We start from the raw sequence: 13,652 nt of genomic DNA, 5'->3' as shown, positions 1-13,652 counted from the left end.
GAGGAACGTGAGTGCTGAATCTCTCCCTTTTATTTCTGCTCCTGATCACAGTTGGCGATGCCAAATTTGAAATATCAAGGTACAGCTGATGTAACTGAATGTAAGGGGTGTTAGTTAGGAGCTCTGCCTAAGTCTTTGAACAAAGCATCTTTTTCTCATCTTTTAACTATGTCTTTGCCCTCCTCCTTGACCTTCCACCTCCTCTTATTTCTTTTCTTCCTCTTTCTCAGGTATTTATGATGTTGCTCATCATTTGATTTTTTTAATTTTTTTTTATCGGCGTGCTTGTTTGTTGGGTTTCTCTGTGTAAATGACTGCATGTTAAGGTCTCTCTCCTTATATCGCCGCCCCACTCTGTCATTCATTCTCACGTTGCGTCGTCTGATTGAATGTACAGTACCAAAGAGCTGCGTTTTGAGTGGCGTTAAGAGAGCCCCCTTCACTTCTAAATCCACTGAACCCAAATCAGTCTTGAAAACATCCTACCTTTTCAATCTTGATCCAGCTCCGTTGTCCAAATGAGTAACTGTCAGTGTGTCGGTCTTCTTTCTTTCTTCTGAAAATGTTGGAACAGGTGTGGGTCAGAGTGGGACAGGACTGTGGAGCAGGACAGGACTGTGGAAGTGAACCAACTGGTTGGTTTGCTGGCACTGTGTGATGATTTACTGGTACTTTGAAATTTGTCACTGCTATCAAGGACACCTTGGTAGCTTGTTTTTTTTTTTTTTTTTTAAACTACTTTATTGATCCCCTTGGGGCAATTCTTCCTCTGCGTTTAACCCATCCTAGCTGTGTAGCTAGGAGCAGTGGGCAGCCGCCGTGCAGCGCCCGGGGACCAACTCCAGTTTGTCTTACCATGCCTCAGTCAGGGGCACGGACAGGAGTACTAACCCTAACACGCATGTTTCTTTTGATGGTGGGGGAAACCGGAGCACCCGGAGAAAACCCACCACAGACACGGGGAGAACATGCAAACTCCACACAGAGGACGACCTGGGATGACCCTCCGAGTTTGGACATCCCTGGGGTTCGAACCCAGGACCTTCTTGCTGTGAGGCCACAGCACTAACCACTGGGCCACCATGCCGCCAACCACCGTTCTTTTTCCCTACCTGAACAGAGGGTCCCTTTGAGGTAATGATTACGTTTCAACAACGAGGCCCTGAGCCTCACTCATAACCCTGTATACTTTTTCAAAAACAATCTGGAGAAAAGCTTGTTTTGTTAATGTTTTTGTTTTTAATAGTGTGGACTTTTTTTTATTCAGGGTTGTGGTTTTATAGTCATGGTATTTGGGTCAGTTGCCGGCTGCGGGTGGACAGGTGCTCGGTCGTGCTATAATCAAGTGAAGCATAGATTCTGCTCCTCATGACTAACCGAGGTAATTTTGCTGGAGCTAGTACGTTGGCTATCTTTCCGAGACTGGGCACTTTTCCTTCAGACATTTTATTTTTCTGTCTCGGGTTCTATCGCGGTAGACTTGAGCGATTCTGATAATTGTCCCTCGTCTCCTCTGCTTGGTCGGTCTATTTTAATCAGCTTGTGCGTGTTTGTGTGTTCGTTTCTCTGGCGCATGTACACGCCCATGTTTGCTGGGAGACAGATTTCACGGCAGGATGCAGACAGACACCCAAATGCTGCCCACTGAATTATCCCCCTGTTGGGTGTGTGTTGGTTGAAGAGGCGCTATCTTGTTTTGCCAGATGTGAGTTATATACACGGGGGAGGAGGAAGGAAGGAATGGGTGGATGGATGGGTGGATGAAGGGACGGAGGATGGAATGGGTGGCTGGGGACACAGACCAGCCTGTGGTCCTTTTTGAAGAGATTTGCAGTAAGAAGATGGGGCCCTCCAGAGGCCCTGGACAGCTGCCTCCCCCACCCTCCAGCCTTCTACCTCCTCTCTCTGGGCTCGTTGCCGTCTGTCCCTGCCTGCCTCCCGTTTTTCCCTGCTTTTGCCCCTCTGCGCCTCTCTGTGTCTCTTACACTCCAGCATTTCTCACTCTCTCTCTTTCCGTCTGTCTGTCTCTCTCTCGCTGTCTCTCTCACACTCCAAAATTTCTCTCTGTCTGTCTCGCTCTGTCTCTCTCTTACACTCCAGCATTTCTCACTCTCTCTCTTTCCGTCTGTCTGTCTCTCTCTCTCTCTCGCTCTGTCTCTCTCAAACTCCAGCATTTCTCTCTTTCTGTCTGTCTGTCTGTCTGTCTCGCTGTCTCTCTCACACTCAGAATTTCTCTCTGTCTGTCTCGCTCTCGCTCTATCGCTCTCACACTCCAGCATTTCTCACTCTCTCTTTCTGTCTGTCTATCTCTCTCTTGCTGTCTCTCTCACACTCCAGAATTTCTCTCTGTCTGTCTTGCTCTCGCTCTGTCTCTCGCTCACACTCCAGCATTTCTCTCTCTTTCTGTCTGTCTCTCTCTCTCGCTGTCTCTCTCTCACTCCAGAATTTCTCTGTCTGTCTCGCTTTCACTCTGTCTCTCTCACACTCCAGCATTTCTCTCTCTTTCTGTCTGTCTCGCTCTCACTCTGTCTCTCTCACACTCCAGCATTTCTCACTCTCTTTCTTTCTGTCTGTCTGTCTCTCTCTTGCTGTCTCTCTCACACTCCAGAATTTCTCTCTGTCTGTCTCGCTCTCGCTCTCGCTCTGTCTCTCGCTCACACTCCAGCATTTCTCTCTCTTTCTGTCTGTCTGTCTCTCTCTCGCTGTCTCTCTCTCACACTCCAGAATTTCTCTCTGTCTGTCTCGCTCTCACTCTGTCTCTCTCTCACACTCCAGCATTTCTCTCTCTTTCTGTCTGTCTGTCTCTCTCTCGCTGTCTCTCTCTCACACTCCAGGATTTCTTTCTCGCGCTCTCTCTCTCTGCCTCTTGCTTGCCACTCCTCCAGTCCAGTCCCATCCCATGTCGTCCACAGGGTAAGCATCTTTCCATCTTCTGTTAGAGGAGGGCAGGACCCGCGGACAACTCCGATAAATACTTCATGAGGCCCAACACTGCTCCAGCTCTGCTTTCGCACTGTTGGCAGACTCGCAGGTGTGCTACTTCAGGCTGCTGATATCAGTTGCATGTACATGGTGGCCAGATACGGCAACTGGCGTGTGATTGTTTTTGGCCGACGTAGCGAAGCAGAGTGAGGATGGTAAATATCACCAGACATTTCTCTGGTTGTTGGAAAAGACAACTAGAGGTAGTCCTTCAAATTGATGGCGTGTGTGGGCATAGTTAGGGGCAGTAGATGGCATTTATTCTTCCTTCGTAGATAGAGGGAACACAGCCCAGTCAGTGGTGTGGTGCAATAGAGGGACGTCAGAACAATATTGTTCTACTTATAGTTGTATAAAGCTACTGTGCTTACTACTGAATCGAATTGTTTTTTTTTTAATGTCTACTACTACCATATTTTGTGTGTGTGTGTGTGTGTGTGTGTGTGTGTGTGTGTGTGTGTGTGTGTGTGAGTGACAGTCAAACCTGAGAAAGAAAAAAAACCAAAGCATGCCATGGAGGCTGTACAGAATGTTGACTCATCCTGTGGAGTGGCGTCTGTGTGTGTGTGTGTGTGTGTGTGTGTGTGTGTGTGTGTGTGTGTGTGTGTGTGTGTGTGTGTGTGTGTGTGTATTCAACTGCCAAGTGTCAGAGTCCAAGGAAGTGTGTGTTTTCAGCACTTTTCCTAAAGGTAGGCCCGTTTGCCGTGACTTCTGCAAATCATTTCAATGCATTTCAAATTGAAAAGAAAAGAAAAGAAAAAAAAACATTTCTGTTACTTAAACACTGGAGAAATTCTGCTAATGTGGACAGATTATTTCCACTCTCCTCTCAAAAACAAACAAGATTTTTTTTTTTTTTTTGCAAAGAACACTTAGCCGCTGCCCCCATTTTTCGAACATCTTTGCGAGGGTTGAGGATTGAGCTGGCGTGCTTTGTACCTTAATAGCCGAGTTAGAGATTACTAGGCAGTGGACACAATCACTATATTTTCTGTGGAAAATTGAATTGTACACATTAGATGCTTGCAAAGAACAACAAATTCTGTATCGCTACAGTGACAGTGTTGATTTATAGATATGCAATCAAGCCCCCTATGGAAAAACCTATGGGATTTACAGTGCCCGACTTTTATCGTACTTAAGTGTTGATGTTTTGTTTTATTTTTTTTTGTTTGTTTGTTTTGTAAAACACTAAGGGGTGAAAAAAAAATCTGCTTCCCAGGGGTTGCATGTTATATCAATAACACACTCGCTGTTTCATATCGGCTCCCTCTGACGTGAGGTCAACGTTGAACTGTCGTACGCAGGATCCCTACCATGTTGTTGTGCTTACACTACTGATGAGCCTCCGTGAAATTACACCATGGCATTGACAGACGAATACCTGAGCAAATACAATGAATGTATCCGGATTACTTCTGACATCACATCCCGTAATCAAAATGGTTGAACTGAAGTTACCGCAGTTGGTCGGCGTAATTGCTTTTTAATCAAGCGCTGAGATTATAGCCTTTGCTCAATCACTCTGCAGTTTGGAATACGTTCATTCATAAGTCTTTTATAACTTGAGTTCTTCCTCTTTTAATAAGTGCAAATTATTTACTCTGCATCACAACTGATTTGCGGTATTTATTATCTTTTTTTTGTTTTGTTTTTTTTTTGAGGATTTATATTGATCTATTAGGGTACTTCTGTAGCATGAAATAAATCACTACATTTCAAGGCATATTGTCTGTTTTTCCTTTTCATACCAAAAATACGTGTTCATAATGTACGCATTTTTTATGAAATCTTAGGAGATATTAGGAAATAGAATAATTATTAGGAAATAGAATAATTAAAAGAATAATTAAAAGAAAAGAAAAATCATCCAGCTCTCAGTGAATCTTATTTATGGTCTCACCGTGGCCTCCAGGCAAGAATGGATTTGAATTGCAATACTTGCTGATTACAACAGAGGGCGCTCTAAGACTTTGTTTTGGCTGTGCTATTCCCTGATTTCTTTTGCCCTGCAATACTTAATGCACAGAGAATCTGTGTCGCACCCTCAAACACACACACAGGTAAAAGCCATATATATATATATATATATATACACACACACAGCTGTCACAGCTGAGTAGAAGAATGAGGCGCGACATGCTATTATCTCATATGCTTAAGAGTCAAGTGGAATTATAACGCAAAATAAAAGCTCTGTATGGCTTGCATCCCAATTAAAGAGTCTTCCATGTGTCTTAATCCTTGCTCAGATAACTTAATCTTTGGGTATACCTCGCAGAATGATCCCCTACAGATAGCTTCCCTGACCAGCATATAGCCTACATCTCACTTTATCTAAATAAGCCTATCTCAAAATAACTATTGTTACAGCCACTGTAATAGTGTTTTGTTTGGGTTTTTTTTAGCAAAAAGTATTTACATACAGTGAGTTAAGTCTTGTATTTCAGCTTTTACCCTCAAAAAGGACCAGCCACCACTGATTTTAATAGTCATTTAGGGCAAAAGTCCCAGATCATATTCGGTTGCACAGAATTGTCTTGTTTGCTTCAGAAACGCCCATTCTTCAGGTGCTTCCGCTAGAAATATCCCAATATCACTACTACTAATACTACTACTACTACTACTATTACTACTACTACTACTACTACTACTTTCGGCTGCTCCCATTAGGGGTCGCCACAGCGGATCATCCGTTTCCATCTCTTCCTGTCCTCTGCATCTTTCTCTGTCACACCAGCCACCTGCATGTCCTCCCTCACCACATCCATAAACCTCCTCTTTGGCCTTCCTCTTTTCCTCTTCCCTGGCAGCTCCATATTCAGCATCCTTCTCCCAATATGCCCACCATCTCTCCTCCACACACGTCCAAACCATCTCAATCTTGCCTCTTTTGCTTTGTCTCCTCACCATCCAACCTGAGCTGTCCCTCTGATATTCTCGGTCCTTAGCCTGCCCTTCTTCATCACCCCCAACAAAAATCTTAGCATCTTCAGTGGTTTGGCCAGGAATATGATAATCGTAATTGGTGACACATTGCAAGCCAGTATGCTAAGTTGACTGCTGATGAGTAGCCCATGTGAGCTTTCAGAAGACGTACAAGAACTTTAACATGGCATTGAGGGTTTGGCAAGAGGGGCAATGTCTCAGAGACCACCAGTTTTGAACTCCATGGAGCAAGGCTGCATCCTCAGATGTGGAGCAGTGTGCACACCATGAATGGAGTCATTGTATGCTGAATTGGTTCGTAACAAAGCTGGGCTCAAACATTACAGGGTTTTGAGGAAACCTTCAATGAAGTACAACTGTATAGGGAACCCCAGGAGGTTTCTTACAGACCCTTAAAGCCCATCAGTACATCAATTAACGCTCAACATATTTAACAAATTATTCAACGAATGCTTGTGAGATGGATATTTCTTGTCTAAAATAACTCACGCTGTTAATTAGTTCACGTTGGACCTTTTTTTTTTTGGTTCTGTATTATGTCTTGTTTGCACTTTGTATAAGGGTTACAAACACAAAGCCGTTGCTTTTCCCTTCAGAGTATTGTCTTCTTTTTACCTTCACAGACTGACTACAGAGCTGCAAAGCATGACTGCCTTCTCGGAGATGGACTGCACTGAGCACGGCACAGGACAACCACAGTGGCGGCACACCAGACACACTGTGGCTGTTTTCCTCCCCAATGAGCCCTGACATTAGAAATAGTAGGATACTGTTTATCGCCAGTTATTTAATGACGGTGCAGATGTTTCGAGGTGGGCGCAGGGCGCAGCATCATTTCCCATTAATACCTCAAACACGCGCACGCACTGACAGCAGCAATCTGTTGATGCCTATTAAGCAGATTATGAAGCGAGGAGTTTCCTGAGTCATGTGATGATGGATGGACGTGACTGTACCACGCTGTGACCTTAACAGATACATCAGATGGGTTGGTTGTGCAGATTTAAATAGGGGAGGGGGATGATAGGGGGTGCAGGGGCGTCCGGGTAGCATAGCGGTCTATTCCGTTGCCTACCAACACAGGGATCGCCAGTTCAAATCCCCGTGTTACCTCCGGCTTGGTCGGGCATCCCTACAGACACAATTGGCCGTGTCTGCAGGTGGGAAACCAGATGTGGGTTTGTGTCCTGGTCGCCGCACTAGCGCCTCCTCTGGTCGGCTGGGGAACCTGTTCAGGGGAGAGGGGGAACTGGGGGGAATAGTGTGATCCTCCCGCGCGCTACATCCCCTTGGTGAAACTTCTCACTGTCAGGTGAAATGAAGTGGCTGGTGACTCCACATGTATCAGAGGAGGCATGTGGTAGTCTGCAACCCTCCCCGGATCGGCAGAGGGGGTGGAGCAGCGACCGGGATGGCTCGGTTGAGTGGGGTAATTGGCTGGATACAGTTGGGGAGAAAAAAAGGGGGGTGCAGTGCAATACATTCGTCCAAGTTATTTGTGTGGGACACCACTTTGAAAAGCCTGGTCAAAGCTTGTTAGTCTGTCATGAGCATATGTGTACGTATATCGCTTGTGTTACTGCTCAGTACCAGCTCAAATGATTTCAAATGAGTAAAAATAACACTGCTCTCTCCCTGCTTATTTTTCAATGAATAAGATGCACTCGATTATGGTCACCTTTGTAGTATAAGCCGACTTTTTTTTGGCACTGGTGACGGAACTTGATATGGTGCAGTCTTCATGTAGTGTAGGAATCAGACTCAGATTTGACCATTTTCCTTAAAACTTGGGTATAAGGGGGATCCTAACAAGGGCAACATAAACTGACTTAGACAACACTACACCTGACGGTGTAGGACTCTATAAGAGTCAACTAAGTGGGGCTGGACTTGACTGGATTTCCCTGAAATGGATATATTTTCATCAACATGGGTTTCAACCCATTCGATATTAAAAATAAAGAAGAGGTATATAGAGAGAGGGACCCAGTAAATGTTTGAACCTGTTGCAGCATCAGTGCCATACTTTCCCATTGAGGTGCATGGTACCACACACAGGGCCGGATCATGATGTTAATGGGCCCTAGGCCTCGCCTCTGTTTTGCCCCCCCACCCCCAGCCCGCCAACATGAAAAGTAAAATGCAATATATTTATTTGGTGTGTAAGTGTCATAGAAATTGTTGATATGTTAAAAAATGCTACTAATAAAATAATAATAATTTTAAAATATATTATATTTCCCCCTTCACCCATAATTCTGGGCCCCCTCGGAAATTTGGGTCCTGGGCCTTGTCGGTCTATGCGGAGATCCGGCCCTGACCACACATGTCCTTCTTTCTATCTGCCCGTCTGTCGGTGCAGCTCTGCCGATGAGTTAAGTTTATCTACCATGTAAATGGGCCACTGTAACCTCATTCCTCAGGCAGGCTGTCTGTGTGTGTGTTTCTGGCTAAACAATCGTTTGTGCTCGTATCTGCATATGCGTGAATGAGGCCAGGCTGTAATTCCATAGCCCTCGGCTGTCTGACACTGGGAAACTGGGGCTGAACGGGGAACATGCCATGTGTTAACCTTTCACATGCACACCCACACGTATAAACACACAGATGGCCCAGAGGAAATTAATGGAAACCGTTGCCGGCCAGGCCCAATAGAAGGATTAAAAGGGGAAACTGGACAGTGGGTCATCCCTGCCAGTGGGTCATCCCATAACGAGTCAATGAACCTGGGAAGATACCCTGAAGATATGCATTTCCTTGCTTGCGTCGTCTCCTCTACCTGTATCGTGTCTTGCGTGTCCCTCCACTGACATCCCTCAACAACCACTCAAGACAGACATGAAGCCAGGGCAACAAGGACAACAACAAAAAAAGCTATGCTAAGTTGTAGCCAATGTGTGTCTGTGACCCTGACCTAGAATAGTGAGTGTCAGCTGTCTGGATGTTATAGTTCCCTGACTGCCTTGCTCACCTGGCAGGGGGTCAGTGCAAAACCTGCAGCTCACGTTATGAATACGAAGCGTCCTCTGATGCAGAGCTGATGCAGTGAATAGAATTTTAAAATGTGCTTTGCAAAAGCCAACTACAGTACTCCCATGCTAAACCTGGAGTTTGCGTTGTTGCGTGCCGTGTTTTTGGCAAGTGAGTATGTGCAGTGGTATGATCTATTTATGGTGGTGCTCGTGCACCTGTTGCTCAGTGCCACAGCAGAGCATATCACGACCCCATTACCCTATAACTGTCTCTGCATCTAATTTGTCTTTCAAATCTTGTCTCCATGTCAGCCCCTGGTACTGGCTAGGACACCCCGAACCCTCATACCCTCCTTACAACATTGTTAATCATCATCATCAGTGGTCACTCAGGGTCGAGTATGACCGTCCTCCCTCTGGGTCCCTCTGGGTCCTCAGGTGGGCATAGAGGTAGATCCTGGAGCCGCATAATGGGAGGACTTCTGCACCTGACAACTTTTTACGTGGAGTGGCTGATGCGCCTGCAGCCACCACACGGTCCTTGGCAGGGGGTGGCCAGAGTCCAATGGCATGGAGAACCAAGACGATTGGGGACCACCCTCTGTTGCAGCCTTCATTCACCTTCACTGTCATTGTGACCTGGAGACATCTTCCGCAGTTCTGCCGCTTTGTCTGGAACCCCCCCCCCTCTTGACCTATCCGCCTTGGGTGACCCTACCAAGAGCCAAGCTCCAGATGGCATAGCTCTTGGGATCATTGGTATATGCAAGCTTCTCCACGACGGCAAGGTGGTGATCCAGGAGAAGACTTACTTACACCATTGTTAATATAGGACGCCATACACTCGCACACTTTCTTTCTCTTTCTATCACTCTCTCTTCTCTCTGTCTGTATTCCTTTCTCACATACTCTGTGAGAATTTGTTTCTGGGATGAAAGAGAGAGTGTTAGAGGAGATGGGTAGAGGGGTACGCACAGAGAGAGAGAGAGAGAGAGAGAGAGAGAGAGAGAGAGAGAGAGAGAGAGAGAGAAGGTGCTGGAGAATCCTGCTATCTCTGCAACATTTTCATGAGGATCACACGTCTGCCAGCAGGGTGTCCTCCCACACCACTGCTTCCCCTCCGCTTTAGCAGCAAAGCCTCCAGTCGTCAAACCTTTCACCTACAGAATTGATTTGTAAACCTCACGATAACTGCAGTTAAACCCGCTCCGGGAAAACCAGGGCCCCGTGGTTTTTTTGTTTTATAAAATAGATAAATAAAAACAGGTTGCAAATGCATCTATTCTGCAACAAATCCAGCTAACATGCTGGGGGGAAAGGGATTATGATGCTGAAGACAATGCGTTACATGTGTGTGTTTGATGTAATATAAAAATTAACATTTTATTTGTTTGTCTTTGCCCCCCCTTCCCCTTTTTTTCTCCCAAATGTACTTGGCCAATCACCCCGCTCTCTGAGCCGTCCCGGTCGCTGCTCCACCCCCTCTGCCGATCCGGGGAGGGCTGCAGACTACCACATGCCACCTCCGATACATGTGGAGTCGCCAGCCGCTTCTTTTCACCTGACAGTGAGGAGTTTCACCAGGGGGATGTAGCACGTGGGAGGATCACGCTATTCCCCCCAGTTATCCTCCCCCTGTGAACTAGCGCCCCGACCGACCAGAGGAGGCGCTAGTGCAGCCACGGACACATGCCCACATCCGGCTTCCCACCCGCAGACACGGCCAGCTGTGTCTGTACGGACGCCCGACCAAGCCGGAGGTAACGGGGATTCGAACCGGCGATCCCCGTGATGGTAGGCAACGGAATAGACCGCCACGCTACCCGGACGCCCTGCTTTTCACTTTTGAAAAGAAAGGTTTGGTAAAAATACAGCTAGTAAGCTAGATTATGATACAAGCTCGTGATTCGTGGAAATTAAATAAAGAGGTCTCACAACAAAGATATCCATCGCTGAAAGTCGGTTTTTAAGCAGAATTTCCTCATCAAAAATGTCATGAACGCCGCCATTGACATTTTTTTCCCCGAACCACTCACATTAATGTCCAGGATTGCTTACATAAAAGTGGACAGATATCGAGACAGCATGTTGTGTAGTGTGAGGTTTTGAAAGTCGGGTATCGTGTACTTGGCATGCGTAAATGCTCTGACGTCACGTCCGCTCAGCCCACGGCGAGTATATCAAGGCACTGGGGGCGGCAGGTCATTACGTCAGCAGTTTTTTTTACACAATTTTCCTGCACAAAATGTCGTTGTTTGCTTCATCTAATTCGTATTCACTACCTTCTGAGTCATCTTCCGCCATCTTGTCTGCAGAAATTGGTTTCAGTTTACATTTGTTGTCAGGGGCGGATCTACAGGGTGGCAAGGGGTGGCAGCTGCCACCTCTGGGACACAGTCTTGCCACCCCTGTTGCCACCCCATTTATAAATCAGATAATATGTTTTTAAAGTATATTTTATGTACATGCATGGTGAAGGTCAATGAGACCCGCACCAAACTCATCTCAAACAGAAGTCGCCGATTTAGAATCCCCCTCCCCCTCACCAGGCGCGGATCTACGGGGTGGCAAGGGGTTGCAGCTTACACCTCTGGGACACAGTCTTGCCACCCCTTTGCCAGCCCCGGAAAAACTCTCCAGATCCACTACTGTTTGTTGTCCCTTCTGCAGTGAAGAGTGAAGAAACTGATCGAGGTTTCGCAATATTGAGCCTATGTGACGGCGTACAGTATGGCGCCCCATAGTGGCACTAAATCAGTGGTACAAAAAGGCTCGAAAATTTCTCGTAAATGGTCAAACATGTCTGAAACTTCTTACAGGGTCTCAGTATAACAAACTACCAAACCATGCATGTAGTCAAACAACATTTGTCTAAGGTTCAAACGCCATATTGAGGAAATGAAGTTATTTCTCTGTAAGTGAGTTAGATGATTTAGTGATGATTAAATTCGCCAGAGGGTTCGCATGCTCCAGTTTCCTCCGGTTTCAGAGCGGGTAAAAAACAGCCTAACTGCGTCCTTCTCAGTGAGTTTCCCCCCTTCTGCTCTTACCATAAGCACTTTTTTTCTGTTGGGGTTGGTGTCGTTACTGTAAACTACTAATAACACACGTTAGCCCCTAACTAGCGGGTCTGACCCTTTAGCCGAGCGGTTAGTGATGTCGCCTTGTGGTGCAGTACACCTCGTATCGAATCCCGCACCGGGCAAGGAAATAACCGGTTACACTGCTTTGGGCCCGTCATCAAGTTCTCTGTGATTGTGTGCTTGTGAGTTTTTGTGGTGATGGCAGCATCGGCGGTATTAATCACTGTCAGACCTTTGTTCTTCCGTTGTTATCCTTTCTATCTCGCCATCTTGTGTGCGTGTGTGTGTGTGCGCGCGCGCGCAGGGGGGCTCTGGAGAAGGTGCTCTATGACATCACCACTGATTGGAATGCCGGGAGTCATGTCTGTCATTGGATACAATTACTTTTATTGATCAGCAGCTGTACCCCGCTCCCCTTTCTCTCCCCTCGTCTACGCTCCTCCCCTCACTGTCCTCTCCTCTGCCTTATTCCAATCGTACGGACGTTTTTGTTGGCATCAGATGTAAAGTCTGTGTGTGTGCGTGCGTGCGTGCGTACGTGTGCGTGCGCGCGTGCATGGGAAAGATAGACGGAGGGTTGTAGAGAACAGCACCTGTTGATGGATGATGTTGCATAACACTGCAGGAAGCACCGTCGTCCGGGCCAAATGCTGTTCTTTTCCTTTAGGAAATAGTGTTCAATCATTTCAAGGCAATGTTTATGATCTTCATTTTATTCTTTTATCTTTTACCATTTGACTTGGGGACCACATCAGGTCAAATTTTAATTTGGAGGGCTCTAAGAAACATGCAAAACTGTGTTTTATTGATTTTTCGTCTGTTTTTAATATGATCCATCCCCATAATTCAGCTAATAAACGTATCGCACAGAGAACCCAGAGGGTAAAAGTCAAAGGCTGCGTTGTGTGTCTGAAGTACTGGTGTCCTCTTCTGCAGTGGTTCTCAACACGGGGGCCGGGGCCCACAAGGGGGCCTCGGGGAGCTGCAAGGGGACCGCTGAGACGATGGGAAATTATTTATCAACTGAAACACAAACATTTGTATGGAGAGCTTATCAAATATGCACTCAAACTCATTTCTGTTCAAAATTAGATTAGATTGAGTGATGAAATATTTGGCATTCATATTTTGTGTTTTAAATGAATTTGTGGCACCATATTGTATCAACTTTCAAATGCTGACACACATGAAAGTGTTGACAAATGAGGCCCGTTACAGCAGAATGCTTCAATCGCTTCAATCACAAAACCTCAAACCCAAAGTGATTGTTCAACTAACATAAATAACACAAAGAAGTTAAAATTATACAACAATAAGGAAATGAAGGATTCCACTTGTGATGTTTGAGGATTAGTGGAACGGCAAAAGTTGTTTTTGAGTTTAGCTGTGAAATGGGATAAGCTTGGCTAGCTGCATTGGACGTTGGAGTGTGTACGGATGGAGTCACAATGATAGGTCATCATGTCTCCTGTAGGGGGGGGGGCTGGAATATTTCCTTGGACTCAGGGGGGCCTTGGGGGCACAAAGGTTGAGAGCTCTGCTCTACAGGATCTCCACAGAGGTGTGTCCTGTCACCTCTGTGGAGATCCTGTACACAAATGACTGCTGCAGCCAGTATGAAAACACACACATTGTGAAGTTCGCTAACAATTCTGTTATTGTCAGC

The sequence above is a fragment of the Lampris incognitus genome, chromosome 20, assembly GCF_029633865.1.
Source record: "Lampris incognitus isolate fLamInc1 chromosome 20, fLamInc1.hap2, whole genome shotgun sequence".
NCBI lineage: Eukaryota > Metazoa > Chordata > Actinopteri > Lampriformes > Lampridae > Lampris > Lampris incognitus.
The sequence above is the reverse complement of the archived record's forward strand: the minus strand, read 5'-3'. Positions refer to the sequence as shown.